The sequence below is a fragment of the Myzus persicae genome, unplaced genomic scaffold (genome assembly GCF_001856785.1).
Source record: "Myzus persicae strain clone G006 unplaced genomic scaffold, MPER_G0061.0, whole genome shotgun sequence".
In the NCBI taxonomy this organism is placed as follows: domain Eukaryota; kingdom Metazoa; phylum Arthropoda; class Insecta; order Hemiptera; family Aphididae; genus Myzus; species Myzus persicae.
Window position 1 is genome coordinate 10493 of NW_019103968.1, and position 19727 is coordinate 30219.

At 30.2% G+C, this 19727-nt stretch overlaps 1 protein-coding gene across 1 annotated transcript in view; it reads left to right on the forward strand.

The window, feature by feature from the left end:
• The first annotated feature begins 12235 nt into the window (after window positions 1–12235).
• The window catches only part of LOC111037041, a 162998-nt gene continuing 155506 nt past the window's right edge, over window positions 12236–19727 (forward strand). Inside the window, exon 1 of the mRNA XM_022319397.1 lies at window positions 12236–12313. The gene's annotated coding sequence lies outside the window, so the exon portion shown is untranslated. The remainder of the gene's footprint in view (window positions 12314–19727) is intronic.

Genomic DNA, 19727 nt, shown 5'->3' on the forward strand with positions numbered 1-19727 from the left:
ACTATAGGTACTGAAATCAATAATTGATAAATATTAACGATGATAATCTCGTTCATTTTATTATATTATATAAGTACTCTATTAATTGGCCTTTTGTGCTTCCACTTTTGGCACACTCGCCTTCCTTATCCCTTTCTCTCTCCTCCCCCCCCCCCCCAATGCTACACTCATCCCTGTTTACGTACTCATACAAATATTTGTCCGATAAGTGCATTATGATCGTTACATTTTATACACAACATACATAATATATTATGTATCATGTTTATACATATACGAAAGTTGAAAAGACACCAAGACGACTCTGAGAATTCTACTAAAGGTATATTGCGGTAAAAGACAAATTTAAAAAAAAAAATAAGAAAAAACGGAATTTTAAATTCAAAGACTTTAATGTATATACTACTATTATGTTTACATTATTTTGTAAAATATAATATAAAATAAAAGTCATATAAATATTTAAGTGTTATATACGTTTTACTTCCGAATTATTTATAGTAAATTTTTCCACATACTTCATGATATCATATTATATTATATGAAAAAAATGTAATTTGACATATATATTTATCCTGTAAATTAATACCTAAGCTTGAACAATTAATGACCTTAGTTACTGAAGTTGTGTAATGTATAATTATCGATATTAAAAATAAAAATATGTTAATAATACTAAAAAGTTCTGATGTATGGCATACATTTATAATCTGCATATTGTGCTATATTATATTAAATTGTATTGTGCACACATGAGAAAAATAATAACGTTACGTTACTGTAAAATAGAAACAATAATCTACGCCTTTCTATTACAATGAGGCAATGCAATTTCATCTTAAAGCCGCACATCCCGGTACGGAATTTTGAGTGAAAATTAATTATCACTGAGGTAATTCTTTAATTACATAGTAATCGTATTATGCATTTTAAACCTATAAATAAAGTATTGTCCAACAATATTTTTGTCACGTTTTTCGAATTTTCTAATTTAAAATATTGCGGATGATAAATTATTTAAGTAAAGATATGAGTAGGTACCTAAGTACCCACTTCGATTTGATCCTCCATATAAAAAAAAAAAAAAAATACATTTTTAAAAATCTGAGAACTTGCTCTTGTTGTATGTTTGAGGGCACTAGTGTCCTCGTAATTGATTAGGTCACTATATTACGGTAATTGATGTATTGCATCCAATACAAAGACTGAGTAGTGGTTGTTGTAATATAGGAAGAAATAGCAAAACTCTGAAAGTGGCCTCTCAAAAATACCAATTAGATAATATTTTCTACTGTAAAATGGGTACCTACCCAGTACCGAATGGATCAAGTCCTCTGCTTGAAAAGTTGTTTACAAAGAAAATTCAATAATAATAAAATAAATATCATTATATAACTATTATCTCCCACATCCCATTTAAAATCTAAAAAAATCTCATCCTATTTATTTCATTAAAAATAAAAAATTACTTTTGCAATTTAGTCATCTATAATAATATTAATACTGATTATAACGTATTCATAAAATGCACGTTTAATTATTTTGATAAAAGACTTCACAAGTAAGTAAATAATAGACTAACCTACTTACGGAGACCATAAAGCTGTATAACCATGCCATACGACTATACGAGGCATGGGCTCTATAATAATATGTCCCGAATTTTATTGATAACATATTGATAGAATATCTACCGTTCACACATACAATTTAATATTATATATTATCGATTGATATGACAATAGAAAGAACAAGAAAACTAAATTAAATTAATGTAGACAATAATATTTGATATAAACTAGTGCTCGGGGTTTTTTTATTTGTTTGCTTTTAGGATGGAGCTTAAAGCAGCTACATGCATAACGATATAATATATAATATTACAATATATACCTACCTATATTATTTAGGAGTTGCAGAGCAGATTATTATTATATTATTATTATTATTATTATTATTATTATTATTATTTTAGGGAAATGAAGAATAATGCTGTCATGTTTTCTGGCAAAAGAACTTTTGTGTTGGGCGGGATTTTTTCATTTATCACTACCGCGGTACTGTATAAGGAAAAGGGAGCGGCTATATACGAACGAGACGAGAAAGTTTGTGCGGCCGCAAAAACAACCGATGTCAGGGATAAAATGTTTTGATGAGTAATACACGGATAGCCGCGGCGGAAAACTCGTGATGGGTGTGTGTATATTATATATATACATTATACACGATGGACAATATGAGAAGTGTTGGGGGGGGGGGTAAAGTGCTGCGCAACTTTTTTCATTTAAATTTCACTCAGTAGTGCTCTGCGTGAACATCGAAATATTTTTATACAAAAGTTCTCATATACCTTCTCTTTTATATTAGCCAACATAAAATAATAATAATAGCAACGACTAAAATAATAACTGATAAAGGTAGGACGATTTTAGTGCTGATCACAATTTGCTAAATCGGTTATAATATTTTGAGTATTGTTAACTATTGTGTTTAAGCAGTGATGCTGACACTCGTCTAGAAGAAAGTTATATTGCAGCTGTATATTATAAAGGGCTTACGATCATAAAAGTAACTTTTTATTTTTCGAGAGCCATTTGATAATATTCCGAAGCACCGCTATGGTATACATATAATACTTTAATAAAATATAGATGTACTAAATTTATAACGAATTAAATGCGTTCATATTCGCTTTATAAATATTATTATTTTTATTTATTTATTCGTATGGCTTAAATGGACATGATTAATGCTGAACAGGCAGATTATATTATTAGATAATGAATGATAATTGACTGTTAATTTAGCCGATTTAACAATAAAACCTACTAAACAGAGTGACAGCAATATTATAGTTATTAGCTCATAGTATCTAATTATTTATTGTTTTGTCTGTTCATTAGTTCTAAGAGTCTCACCCCAAGATACTCCCGAGCTCTCCATTTGACTTTCTCTTTGTGCAGTCGTGTGCAGTGTGCGCTATAATTTGGTTGGGGTTTTCGCAGTCGCAGATTGGATTAGGGCAATCCAATCATTCGCGCATGGGGCACCAACGTCTCCCGTGTCTTGTTTTCTTCCAAGGTAGGTTGTGTCCCTGTTGCTTGCTCGTGGGATCTTTAAGGAGATATAAATTAGGAACTCTAATATAATATAATAGGTATTATAATATATTATAACCTTTAATTTGGTTTTGATTTTTTAACACCAGGAAATCACATTTTCTTGATAGTTTTACTGTTGACTCAAAGTTTTGACGTTAATTAATTAAAACCATTTCGTATGAGGTGCATAATATTAATAGGTATTGCAATTTATTTTACACAATAAGTATACAATATATCAGCATGACGTTTTAGATTTTTGTGTCCGTTTTTTGTAAATAATAATATTGCGAATTTTCGTAAGAAACCGGCAGCGATACGAAATAAACATTCCACCTAGATTACTATTTCTCAACCATTTTGGTACGGCAACTTACAATAAAACCTGTAAAAAATAAAATAATAAAACTAAATTAAATTAAATAAATAAATAAAATTCTACTGTCAAGCGAACAAGTACAAAAAAATCAAGTTGTACTGTTATATTGAAATAATAGGTTCTAGTGTAGTTTAACAATTTAATCTTACAACCTATAAAAAAAAATATCAAACCAATATGTTGAGTACTACACGGCTGACCTAAACTGCATCTATATTCTATATTACTTTTAGGTGCATATTACTTAATTGTTTAATACCTACATAACATTGCGGCAGCTAATAAAATACGAATTCATAAAATGAATTGATCACACTAAAAATTCAACAAATTACGAAAAGAACCATATTATGGAATGATCACCGAGTGATATACGACAAAACAAATATTTTTTCGAGTTCGTTATTCTTGCGCTTTTAGTTCATATTCATCTCTTTTGACGATATATGATATTATTAGCTTTTACAAGTCCAGCTTTGAAACGCATCATACCTATATCATCATACTCACTTGTTTCGTGAATATTATAATATTCTGGCACAAGTCAATATAACTATATAGTTAAAATTGGAACGATAGAAGCTAATTCAAGTGATTTAATACACGATAATTGTGATTCTGTGCAATAGTGCGATGCAGTGGACATATACCTAACCTATACATAATATATTATATACACGATAATGCAGTGTGGTGTTCGTAAGGTTTTGAAATACTGTCAACGTTAATCATATGAGGATATCGGTGTTTATATGTGTGTGGGCACGAAACTGTCAATAGCACCACTCGTCTCCCAAAAGGGAATTGAATGTACATATCCGTCGACCGTGTATATAAACAGTAATCGGAGTGCGGGCCACTTTACTTTAGACAATATTACTACTAGTTCCCCGAAACGCAATCAAATGTCCGCCTATATATAACGCATTAATGCGTTGGTTTTCAATTGGCGACGATATATCGTGTGATTCTGTTCATATTATCTGTCCAGAGGAGACGTATGTACCAATTATACGAACATAAACTTGATAAAGTTTCGGTGAGGAAATATAAGAACTGCAAGACGAGATAAAAACCTATTCCGATGGTATAGATAATCTGATATATTACATCGAAAAATTCAAAAATTATTACATTTTAATTTAAACGCTTTGTAAGTCGTCATTTTTGTCGACCCTAGAATGAAGTAAGTACCTACATAATCTGTAATCATTATTCTACAATTTTACCGACATGAGAATAACTTAGAGTTTGATTCTTAGGATTTTTCATAGTGGTGATGGCCAACTTTTTTGGTGTCGTGGCTAATGTTCGGGTGTCTTTTTAGTTTATATTTTTCTTTTTATTGAAAGTTTTATTGAAATAACCTGTATTGAATCGTAGGTTCGTTATTAACAGTACCAGATTTAAGGACGGTGAAAGCCTCAGGGCCAATAGTAGAACTTTCTGCAAAATATCAAACTTAATTATTTCATCCCCCCCCCTCCTCCCCGCAAATATTGTCTCGATTATTAAGATGTCATAATATAATAAAAGCTTGTGACTTTGTATAAGAACAAATTATAGAATTTTAGCTATTTACTCGGAACAAATCATAACATATCAAAAATAATATAGTACCTATTCATGTGACGAAAACATAATAAAATAAATAAAAATAAATTCAGTTTACGAAATAATATCTAGTTTTGGCGGTAAATTGATTAAACTAAAAATCTACAGATATTATGTACTTTTCTACTTATTTTTATTATAAAATGACGGCTAACATATTTTATAACTCCTCTAGAAGTTCTGTAGATCATAGAATCGTTGTGATAATTCCGACGTAGGTATTATTATAATACACGAACGCGTCTTCTCATTAATATTCGTCCAACGGATTCGTTTCAAAAGGAACAAAAATGTGAGCAAAAAGTAAAAAGTAAAAAAAAAAAAACGAATGTATAATCTTAAATCATCTTAAAAACGTTTTAAGAACTCGCGATGACGACGGGCGCGCGCGTGTAGCGCCCGATCCAATGATTTATAGAATTCCCAATAGTAACGTTATAAATTATTTATTATCCCCGAGCTCCCCTACCTTTGGCGATATTTTATGTGTGCGCTCTTTGGTGCAGTTTACCGAAGGGGCGTTGTTTCGTGTTCACGCTCATACTTAGCATGCTTGTTTGAGCTTCGTTAGTATACGGCGAGTGGTAGTTGTACGCACGTACCTCAACATCTAAGCCGACGAGGAAACTGACGAGGTCTTGTCCTCGTGCGACTCTTGTGACTCTGAAAGTAAACAAACGGCGGCGTACAAAGTCGTGTGGGTATCAACGAATAACATTATTGTATTACGATATTATAATATTATATTATACTGCGGGAAGAAATAGAAATAATGCAGACTAAAGCAATAACTTTTGTTGTGATCAATATTTGAAAAAAATAATTGTATATAATACAATAATTATTTATGAACACTCCAGTTTTATTTATAACACAAATGTTTTCATTTTAATTACTCGCAACTGAAATCAAAAGTGCAAAAATAAATTTTGATTCAAATTTGTATGGAAAAATTCAAAATAGCCTATTTTATAAATCTGATTATAAGAACAATTTGAATGGGTAAACTTATCTAAGCCAAGTAGTTTAATTTTTAGAATTTTTAAAATTCCAAATTTTTTTTTTCGAGTAAATTAGTTAAAAATGTAATAACTTTTTTCAAAATATTTATTTTGGGAACTTTCTGACATGAGTATATTTCCTAAATTATTTATTAACCACATCATTTTCACACAATTTTTTGTTATAATACGTATAACTAACATCAATTTTTTTGTCAGATCTTTCTGATACACTCTGTATATAAACGATATAAAAAGAATAAATAATATATACGATTTTAATTCTATTGAAAATACACCAAAGAAATACTGTCATTACTATATATTATAACATGTAAAAGTATTTGCCAGGGAAAAAAGAATAAAAAAACATTTAAGTACTCGGCCCTGGAGTTTTCTTTTATATATTAATCCAAACTTCAATTGGTGTATTGTTGTTATTTATTTATGTTTGTATATATTATATATATAGGTAGGTATAAAGGTAGGTAGGTACTATCGAAATATAGGTTTTTTTATTTCACTCAATTATATTCACAAAAAAATCTCGTTGACGGCCCCCCGCGAGTATTATCCCGCCAACATTAAACATATTTTAATGACCGGACAAAAAAATAAATCGGAAAAAAAACAATTCCAAAAATAACATTGTTTTCGTTTTTCGTCGTCGCCTTTGAACATCTTCGTCACCGAACATGACTCGTACACATAATATTATAGATTGTATACATAATATAATGTACACACGTTTTCTCTTCGTCGAAACAAACCATCAAAACATTCGAGTGGTATTTTTTATTATTATTAATATTTCTTTTGCCATATCGGAAAGCGCACACCGCCGCCTACTGCTGCTCGAACACACAATAATACGATATTATATAATACAATAATATTACAAGTATGTGTCTATATATATTTATTGTACGGCCGTATTGCTCGAGGACCTAAAAGAACCCCATGGTATAATATATAGGTATACAGTTATCAACCGCGAAGCTTATCCTCTGTTATTCGACGTCCCTTCTTCTGTTCGTGTTATTTTAACGTCTCGCTGCAGCGCCCTCCCTGTGAGGTCCTGTTCTATCCGACCATAATACGCTATGTCTATATATATATATATATATATATTATGTATACATAAAATGGCGTAAATGTGCTATACAGAGCGATTATTTTAACCGTAAATGCTCATCGTCATCAATGTTTTTGGAAATATTTTTTTGTACATGATTTATACAATTTTAATACATTACAAAAACGTATTATCAAAAAAAACAAGGTAGATTTTTTGTCGTTAGGTAATTATTATTACATACATACATTTTAAAACATTTTCTAATGACTAAATATTACACATTTTTAATTTCATATTACCCAAAGCAGAATATTCTGTTGAGAATTTTGGTTCCTGTATGCACATCGAATTTCAAACGAGGGTAGTTAATTAGCTATAATTATGTAAAGTTTATACGAGCTGAGTGTAGTAGATCAACATTTTGCGGTGTACTACCTACTGTGCCATTCCACTTCGGTGCCATCTATGTTTTAAGCCTTTAACTACTTAAACCCAATACCTTACCTTTTTAAAAAATTAAAATTAAAACTGTTATTAAAGTTTACCTATGTATCAAATGTTATCTATTACTATTCTATATACTTCACAGTTCAAATAGCGGAACTATAAAATAATGTTGGCTGTCATCGCTTAAAAATCCAATGCCTATTCAACGAAAGTATAACTGCGTGTGCACCAATCTTAAATTTTTCAAAAACAAAACGATATTCCCCAAAAAAGTTGATACTTGTATATTATGATTGTCTGTCAGTAACAATTCACTCTGTATATATTATACTACCATCGTGGTTGTCGTCGCGGACCTCGCCCTCTCGGCAAGCCAAACATCGCCGTGCGTGCCGTCGGTCATGTTTTCCAATACGGGATTATCCATCCCTCCCACACCCCCTCCGCAACACCGCCACAATCTGCGGCTCGTCGGTGTTTACTAATTTGCATTTCATCCCGTTCGAACTTTAAACGTCAACATAATATTATTATTACTATTATGTATTGTTTACGATGGTGGCAAGGACGGAATACGTATACATAATGCTTACTATCAAGTCGCAAGTCACCACCTGCAGCGAGAACGCACCGAACCACGTGCGACTCGAAACGACCCCAAGACGATAGGATATTAAAGTATTATTTACGGTGTACTGCAAATCTTTTGTTCCTGAAATCGTCGCACTATGCCACCACTGCGTTTCCAATTACAGATTATAAAAACAATTAGGGCCAACCTCATAAAACCGTAGATATCTCTATAATAATTGTATATAAAATAAAGGTCACTGTTTATACGTAAGTACATTAATAATTTTTCATTGTACATCCTTAATACGTTTAATTCCGCACACACAGCTCGACATTTCATATAGTTAGACCTCAACACGACATAATATTATTGAATGTATAAAAAGTATAATCCACAAACGTATGTATTACATTATATTATATCGGCAGATTGTATTATTATCAAACCGAATGTAGGGTGTTAGGCTATTATATACATAGGCACTGCGAAAGAATGAAGTGCGTCTACGATAATAATATGTCTTACATAATTTATTTATTTTACATAGGTAAGAGTATATTATTACGTACATATCTCGTGCCAAAGTATACACAATTTGTAGACTTACCTAAATTCGGTCTAAGAATAACATAATAGGATAAAACGAATTTCACGATCCGTGTACCGTGAAAAAAATCAAGTGCCTAGAAATGTCACCGAGACAAATTGTCGTCGCAAATCACGCACACATCGCACACATATATAATATATATATATATATACGAACTCGAGCACTCGAGTTTAGTATAGGTATATAGTACTATTTCCCGTTTTGTTTTTATTTTTCCCGTTCAGCTCATTACACCTGCTGGAGGTTAGGCGAGTATAATATTGTATTGTTTACACTTGCACTCGCCTCGTTTCGAGGAAAACAAATTGCTGGGGTTCTCGTCATTTTTCAAATAGCATATTATATTTGTATTATATAATATTATGTATATGATACATACGTCGCTGTCGGCGTACATAGTTTCTTTCGGAAACCAATACGTTCTTATAAATCATAAAATAATATATACCTATTGTTTGATATAATATGTTACCAGCGCTGGTGATATTATACGCGTATAGAACAATATTTTAAATTTCCCGTAGACGTTTGTTCGGTTGTTTTTTTTTCTTAAATAAACGCCATTCGTGACTATAAATAACTTTCGATCGCACTCGCGTGTTTCAATAAAACACTTCACGTCATCGTATGGAAGTCTAAGACTTTGGCGTATTATATATTATGTACAGATATAGTAATATATATATACTATACAAGTACCTTGCAGGCGATGAGGTGACAAATCATCGCCCGAGTAAAATACTATATGTATTCATAATAATGCATAGTGCTACAGTTCCGCCCTTAATGTTATATATTATTAATTCTAGATTCAGCGAAACTGCAGGAGTGCAGGAGTGCTGTTGTTTTGAAACACCCTCATCCAATATCGTCGAAAATCGACCCTGGAAGTATATAAAATGCATGAGAATTTTAGTTTGGATGCTCGTGAGTGTAAACTAGATTAAAAGCAACACGCTATTTATAAAAACTATGAAGATAGAGGTTAGATCGTCGAGTTACTAATTAATTTCAATTATAAACAATAAGTATATTTATATTTATATATATATGAGGTATACCTATATACAACAATACTATACTGCAACAACTCATAATTTTTTAGAATAATCAAAATATTTGCACAAATAATTGTAATTGTCAGCCAGAAGTCAAAACAAATACTGCGTTTCTAGATATTGTATTTTGTTAATCGTGTACGTTTTACTTTTACGAGCACAAAGGACTATTACATAAACGTTAAACTATATAATATAATATTTTATTTGAATGGAAAACCGTTAAAATAACTTTGAATGGTTTTCTTTTTTTTTATCGTGAATACAGCTTATTTTACAATAAAATACTACAGTATTGTGTATCCTACACTTTTACAGTTGATATATATATATATACATCACATTTGCCTGTGTAGGTACTTATGTATTTGTGTCATTGAGTTAAAATTATTTTATTTTAATCGAATCGAACTCTAAAGAATAAGACGTCATAATATAATAATATAATTTCGTTGTATCGAAAATATTATTTTTTTCTTCCTACGTTTTACTTTTGAAAATCTGTCTGAAATTCTGCAGTTTTGCCGATTTGAAAATTCACCTTACGCACTTGATGTTATTATTTATTATGAACTCACTTCGTCGTGTTATTAAACCACCTTGACACAGGTGCAATCGGCGCGTGCAGTGTAATTTACTAACTACAAAGTCAATAATATACAATATTGGACCTTAACACGCTGAAACAAATTGTTTTCCAGCCGTACCTATTATAGATGACGCACGGACGGACATTAATTTACGTAAGATCATTATCCGTTGCACCGGTGTTACCTAGCTATTATACTTACACATATATAAAATATATTGTTGTTGTTACTTGTTGTTACATGTTGTATATACGACTGGGGTCGGGGTGGTATATTCGTTGCACACTTGCACTTCGTCTTCCGTTATAGTCGTTACGATGTGAAAGATATCAACGGACGGACGTTCACACCCCCCTCGTCCGGTTTACTATACTCTTGGATGTTGGATGTATAATATATATCTGTAGACGACGACGAAGATGATGATGATAATAATAATGGCTCGTTTTCTTTGTGTTACAAATCGGTTGCTCAGACCGTATATAACGCAACGGACGAGGGATGTATTATAGGTGCCTATACAGTTTAATTTCGCCAAAACTTTACGCACTAGGTTCTTATTTTTCTAGTAGCCCCTTTTTCCTAACTGACGCCCGAGATATTGTACGCACACACACACACACACACATACATACATATAGGTATAATATGCCGTATATTATTGCTCATGACCGGCGGTATTACTTACCTCGTCCAAGAACACTGTACCAGCTGTCATCGTTCCGGAAAAACGCACTAATTGCGTATATACCTCATGCAGCTATATAATATACTAAACCGTTTTTGTTTCGCCAAGAAAACGACGCCGACCGACACACATGCGTCGTCTTTATAATATGATATCATATACGTATACTTGTTGCACCGTGTACGTGCCATAAATCTTGTTTTAAAAGTACTTACATGCTTTTTTTTTCTGCGCTAAATATTTAGGCATAATATTTCATGTGCGCAATTAGGGTTCGAGTGCCTATACTCACTGCTGTAACACTTGTAACTATATATTATTATATATATATATAGTATACCAATACCGCCCCTTCACTATGATTACTCTAAAATTATACTGTATAATATTTTATTTGTAATATAATACTGAGTAATACATTTAGCACTAGTCATTATATCAAAGAGTAATGACGTTTTAAAACATTTTTTTGAAAAATATTAAAAGGACAAAACAATGGTTTTGAATAAAATCATTTTATATTTGTTTTTTATTTTTATGAATGACAGTATTATACGTCATTTTTAATTTCATCTTCCGGAACAGAGTACCTATTTTTAAAGAATTTTTATGTACAAAATCAAATGTTGTATTGTCTAATAGAAAGATTAGTTTCATAATACCATGTGAATGAATAAAAGTAATAATCATAACTTTTCGGGAAACGAGAATAAAGTTTCAAAACTATTGCTGTATTATCTATAATAGACTTATAGATTTTCATTTTTTGCACCTAATTAAAGATAAAAAAATCGAATCAATTGTTCATATTTTAGACATAAAAACTACGTTGAAGATTGTTTTCTACAAGATTGCGGGGTAAAAAAAAAATTGAGAAAATTGACTTATTTATTTTGCCCACGAGTACTTCAAAATATATATACACTATATACTACACTCTGTACTCGATTTCATTATTTTTAATATATAATTTATTTAATCGTGTGGTACTGTGGGCATCCAAGTAATATTATACTGCAGTTTTGATACGGCATCCATTATTTTTGTCAAGTGCAATATTATTATTTATGTTGGAATGTGTTATAGTATAATTATAATTTATTAATTTTGTTTCAGGTACAGAACAAATCACCGAGTGAAAATACATAATTTGTGCTTACGACCTGATCACAGGTAATACTATATTATTATTAATTATTGAAGTTTGTGTTATTTTAGTGCAAAATGCACTCGGATTCGGTTGAGTATACAGCACGTTATTTATTATTTATTCGTACAGGGATCATATAAAAGGTTAAAGTCATTCTATATAGAACTACGTAGTTTAAATTGAAAACAATTTATTTTATATAAGTTCCAAGAATTAAAATAAATTAAAACACTGATGGGGTATGCCCTGTTTCTACGAATTTTCAGCGATGATAACTCATGCCCAGCGTTATTCGAAGATTTAAGTATATATTTGTTATGTTCAAAATTAAAAAATCGTAAAAAGCGAAAAAAAAAAAAGGTAATATTAATTACTGTTCAACTATGTATCATTTGACATAATATTTATATAATAGCTATAATAAAGCTGAGTTTTCCTTTTCATAGAAATAATTACAAGTTAAAGTTGTTTTAATTTGTATTAAATTTATTTAACTGGCGAGATCCTTTTTTATATAATTTATATTGATAATAAAATATTAATTATGTAGATAATTTTTAAAACGTTCAGCTAATCGGCTGTACCGATGTTGTTTAACATTTTTATGAGATCAGTTATATCTTCAAAATATAGTCTATACTGTTTATTATTATATTATAATAATATGGAGACTGGTGTCTGGTAAACGTGATAATATAATTTGGGGGAGCACGAAACATCAAGGGATGGTCCGGACGAGTAATTTGAGTTGACAGAAAAAGTCGCAAAAGAATCACTCGACCGTCTGCGCTGGCGGCGCCGCTCCCACCAACTTTACTGTCAAGTTATAATACATTGTTCGACCCAATGACACTGTTTTTGAAAATAAGAGTTCCCGGTATAATTTACCGTAATATGGTCTAATTGGCAACGATGCCGGATGATATGCGATCATCGACGGAAGCTGTAATACTGTAAGCACAATATTGGAATACTTGGAACCAATGGATGAGCTTTTAGTTGCTCTATAATTTGTAAGTTGTTATTTTCAAATTGGAAAAAAAATTCCCGAATCAAAGTTTATAGAATTATTTAAGGGGGTTAAGCAATGTAGAAACCTGGTCTGTGCTTTCTCCACTCGGTCGATGCACTCAAATTTCAACAGCAAGCCTATAAATAAGACATATTTTTCCATGGATTTTCAATTCTTATTGCAGTTATCATTCCAATAATATAATATAAAATATTCAAATAGAATTATTAAAAAAAAATAATTTATATAGGGTATTCAAAAGTCAAGTGTGATGTAATGTTGCGGCGAGTACATTTTTTAAAATAATTTTTGCTTATACAAAATCGCAGAAGAAATGTTTGATTTACTTTAATATTTAATTCTAAGAATTTATGAAGCAGTAAATATTTTTATTTGTGGTTATAATGTATTATACGTGCGTCATGCAAGTAGTAGCATTATTATAGGACGATCGGTTAAGGTTAAAGAATATCTATTAATTATTTATTTTATTTTTTTGTGAACAAAAAATGCATTGATTAACTATTGAAAAAATAGATAACTGTATGTAAAACCACAAAAATGCCTTTTATTTTATCAATACATAAAAAAAGTTCTTTTAATCGTTTATTGTTTATGTTAATTTATTTGAGGATGACGCGTTTAATAGGTAAATGTTGTTAAATGTGAAAAGTTTCAAGAACCCAAGATATTTTTTGAATTACAATAAATTATAAAATAACTAAACCTGTCATTGGAAAATTAGCTATCTTACGTTTAAATAGTTAAATTTTCAATTTTATTGAAAATCAAAATATCTAAAACAAAAAATGTTCCTATGTATTTTCGCTAATTTACATAGGTATCTACAAGAACAACTTATGAGGGCGTTTGTATTAATTTTACCAGAGCTCTTTTAAAATTGAAAATATAATGCATTTTTAACTACTAAATAATTAGTGAATTTCATCAAAAACCACCCCTAAAATTAAAGACTAAAGCATTTTTTTTGTTATTTATAGAAAGACTTTAGATGAGATTATTTTTTTTATTGGACGAATACAAAATTAAGACTTCTAAATTACACCAAAAAATACTGTACTTCAAAGCTTAAAAATCAGGATAATGATTCATAAGGTAAAACATTAAATTAAAATTTTGAAGGGATGAAAAATAGGGTTGAAAAAAAAGGGGGGAAATGCAAAAATTGTATTTTGCTACACTGACCACACCAAAGGCACTGGAGAGATTCGAACTGTCTCAATCTCCTGTTTACTAGACAGGCGCTTTTTTACCAACTAAACCACAGCGCTGGCGACCGAGGGTTACCATTTCAACGTACTTAACTCGGATGTTGCGTAATTTTCCCTTAAACAAGACTCTGAATAAAACAACGATATTTGACTTATATTTGACTAATTTAAATTGATATTCATAGTTTGTACTTTCATACAGTCAACTGTTTAATATGGGTAAGTATAAAGATTTATGTCTTCGATTTCGATTGCAAAGTTTGATTCGTATTTCATTTTTTGGCATTCCTATCTTTATCGCTGAAATCGAGTTGAATCGTACATGAATATAAGCATAGAAAATAGATGAAAATTAGAATTAGAATAAATGTATAGTTAAAATAAATTAATGGTGGTGATCATGTTTGCCTAGAGGTTATTATTTTAAGTTGTGCTGATATATTTTACTATTTTAAGCTATTGTTATAATTTCAGCAGATATTAGATATTGTAATATCGCAAATCATAAAGGGCTAACATAGAGGGTACCTTTTGTTAACTCGTTTACTCAATATGTATGATAGTGTGAGGTAGTAGGGTAAGATATATGAATAAACAGATGATTGTATTTTTTCGTCAAGACAGCATTATTCATCACTGTGAGATGTTTAGACGCCGCTCGTAATGCTGTTGTCATACACAGTTCTTGTCAAGTAGTATAAGGTCTATGATTAGAATAAATCTTCCCTACTGACACCAATACAAAAAAGTTAAAACCATTATTTTCTAAAAAGAGATTTGACTTTTATCTAACTTTCCCAAATCTTTTATTTATTTCCTATAATACCTTATATAATATTACAATTTATGATTTAATGAAATACATACCTATTTATAAAACATGTTTATTGTAGAAAAAAACAATTTTTCCTAAATTATTATATTATGAATTTAACATTAGGTATATATATATTTTTTAATTCACTAACTATAATTTCTATCTACAACCGTGATTATGTTAAAACTTAAAATAATAATAATTATATTTTATGCTAGGCGCTAGCACTTATCCGTTATCCTTACAATATTAAGTAATAAGTTCACAAGGGTCGAGTCATAGTACAAATTCTTACCAAAAAAAAACACCGATTTATCGCAGGGGGCACGGCCGCCCATAAATAGATCAATAATTGGCCATAAAATGTCCCCATTGCTCCCCCCTAAATACGGCCTTGTTCCAATGCTGTATCTATAAAAACATAATGTCGCTATAAATGATAATGATGTAGGTACCAAGATGTTTCCGAGTGTTATATTATTATTATGTTAATATGCGTAGATTGAGATCTCATCGCAAAACCAACCGATTATCTGAAATCTGAAATAACATTATATAGTATAATATTTTAGTAAATTGTTAAACAACAATAAGACAGACCCGAACAGTCTATAATTTATATGATAATATAGTATAGCATATATTATAATAACTCGGTATCGAACGTTCGAAATGTCGACGCCAGCTGCAGTTACACGACCCATGTTCCTTACGGCTTACCGAAGGGCGTGGACGACGAAAAAATTGCACCGATTTGAGGGGGGGGGTTCAAATGTTCAATCAAAAGTGCCGGGTTCACACATAAGTACATGAGTACACAACAACTATGCGAGGGTAAACGGGTGAAACGGCGAAACGTCTTGCCGGTCACACTCACGGGACCGCATTGCGACGTCGGAAGTTCGAGGTGTACGCGTGCGTGTCTTCACCAGACACCTGCACCGAAACGTCTCCGAGTATAATACCTGTTAGGTAAACGATAAAAATATATGAATAATACGCTAAGAAAACGTAGAAATAAGGGACAAAATATGTATCCGAGACAAGAGAGGATAATAATATAATATTATGTATACGTGTGTAATGTGTACTGTGTAGCTGTATAATTGCATGATACCGGGTATCTCTGCATTAAATGTTGAAATGAGTATCAGTAGTGACCGACTTCCTTTTTCCACCCCAACTAATTCGGATATTATGTTGCTGTACCGAAAGTGTTAGTTATTTATAAAATCCCAAACATTATAATACCTTTAATATTTTATAAATACATACGTAGCTTTATAAGATTGCTTGATTTTCTCGACCGTTGCCAACGGCGCTGTCGCTTGGTTGGTTAAAAAGCCTGTCTCGTAAACAGGAGATCGAGAGTTCGAATCTCTCCAGAACCTTGTTGGGACCGAATCCCCTCAAAAATTCTTTTGATTTTTTTCCAATTTTGTTTTCACTTAACTTAAACTGTTTTGATTCTAAAAAGTATTAAAGCGAACTTTTAAAAAAAGGCATACGCATTATGATTACCACACTTACAATATTCAATAGTTACTATAATAATAAATTATTTTAAAACTTATGTATATTATAAATTATAATACAGATTTTTAGAGTAATCTCATCTGATAGTATCCATATCAATTTTTTTTTGTAAATAGATTTTTTATTCAATAAGTGTTTCAAAATAGGTAATAAACAATGGAGACAATTGATTTATTTAGAAAAAATAAAAAAATAAATTATAGATGAAACATATTGGCATATTTCCCAGTCGGAGGTATTCAGTTACTGCTGGCTTATCAGATAATAATATTATTTGTGTTATAAAAATAAATACTTACTGTATTGAATTCATTTAAAGCGTAAAATATATTTTTGAATATATTATATATTTCTAATATAGGTTAGTCTGAAAATGTATTTAGAAATGTGTTACTTATTAGATTAATAAAATTAAATGTTGTATTTTGTTACAAAAATAACATTATTAATCTATAGATAAATAAGTTTTGAGTGTAGGTATCTTGCCGAGATGTCATTGAGTAGGTATATTATGTCACTGGTATTGATGTGTTAAATTTGAATTCAATGATAAATCATTGCTTACCAATTTTTGGCTTCTATTTCCAAATATTTCATAGTTTATTTAAATTGCAATTAGTAATTTTGTTTTTTAATACACGGTAGATTTAATTAATTTTTTCCAAAAACATAGCAGATATTATATAACTATATATTATATAATAATTATTGTAATATGTATTATATCGCATGTATTATTCAGTGATGCCGTGAGTATGTATGCGGGCTTTGGAATTTTGAATAGGGGGTTCAACTTTTTCTAATATAATATAATCAATATACATCACTAATTCAAATTTAAGTAGTAAGTAAATATTTATTTGTCAAGTGTCCACGGGCTAAGACAATATATCACTGATTATTGTAATTACTTATAAATTATAACTTATTACTTACTAATTACCAATTATAATAGTCAATACCGATGTATCATAGATCACTTGGAATTGGTTCATAGTACCCACAAAAAGTAATCACCTATAGAATTAATATTTTTTTGAATTACAACAAATGAACACTAAAAGGATTAGAGGAAAGATCATTTTATTCCCATTAAATATCCAATTTTGCCAAATTATAAATCTCAATAATTGCAGTGCAGCACCAATAAATGTCTGTTTAAAAACTAAGTTTATTTTTTATTTCTAATAAGAAACATTTTAGAGGATACTTTTATTAAATTTTCAAGCCTGATAGGTAATACTATTAAAAATGTATGTATTTTTAACTACAAAATTATTTTTCAACTTAATTATTTTGACAAATTTTGTAGAAGTTTGTGCATCAAAGAATATAAATAATTGCATCCTTATGTATTGTTGATATTTCTTTGTGTTATAACTCTGTAAGAATATTAATGAGCAATCTTCAAATATTCTAAATGAAACATTCTAATCAACATTTATAAAGAAAACAAAACTATAAAAAAAGGTATCAATTTAAAGTTTCAATAAATAATCAAAAAGCAACCAATATACTTAAAAAATTATATTATGTCTAGAAAATGGCAACATAAATAAAGTACTTATATTTACCTCCTATATTATCTACTATCTAGTATCTACTAATTATCTAGGTACTATACAAGTATCTACATACTGGCATACCGATATTAATTTTTGAATAAGAATACAATCGATTATATCCAAAATTATTGTTGCGTTTAAAATATATTCCTGTTTTTCCGTAATTCTGTTATAATATTAATTTCTATTATTATGAAAGTACCTACTGAGAATTTTTCACATTTGTCGTCTTAAACTACAGTACATTGTAGATTTAATTTGCTACTAGATTTACCAAATTTAACCTGCTATTCATGTACCGTCAAAATAGAAAATGGAAGCAATTAAGAATCTGAAGTGTTATCATATAAAAAAAACCATACATAAATACATAATTGTAAAACCAATACATTTAATAATTTATACGAATTCTATAACCGTCATTATAAATAATATTCAATACGCGGGAAAGACACTATTATATTATTATCTCCTTTTCATCGAATGCGGTAACCTTAGATCATATACACATATGTATATGATCTAAGGCGGTAACCTACCTCGGAAACATTTACCGTGATACCGATACGCCGATATACAGTGTGACCAACAGCAACTGAGGTGTCCGCTTGTCCCTAACCTGCAGCTGCACTACGGCCGCTGTACATAGTTGAGGCACTATCAGCTCCTTTTGCGTTAGCTTTCAGTTCAATAGTTCATCCACGGTTGTAGATATTACATCTACATTCTACAACCATGCTTTCAGCTCAATAGATAATTGGCTATATAATAATCATGAACAAATATAACGAAATTTTCAAAAATATACTGAGGTACTTGGTTATTGAACTGACGCCTTAATTTATTAAAATAATTATAATTACAAGAATAAAATAATTGATAAGATATTGTTTAAGTGTTTCAAGTTAATTTGTGTACCAATTAATTTATAGAGCATTATTATATCGAATCATGATAATGTCTGCAATTATAAAATTAAAAATACATTACATGTTATTATATTATTATTTAAGTTGATAACTAATTTATAACTGTTGTAGATTCTGAGTGGACTGTGGAGGGATGTATTAAGGGATTATGTGTCATTTTATAAGCAGTTGTAGTGATGCTTCAATCTACAATTTCAATTTCTTAGTTACTTTGAGGGCTCAAAAGTAAAAAGTTCATAAAACTTTTCTTAACAATTATTGGGAAAACAAACAAATAAAAATTAGGAAACAATACAAATTTGTACAGGAAACCAGTTTTTGACAAAATTGATTTTGTTTTAATTCA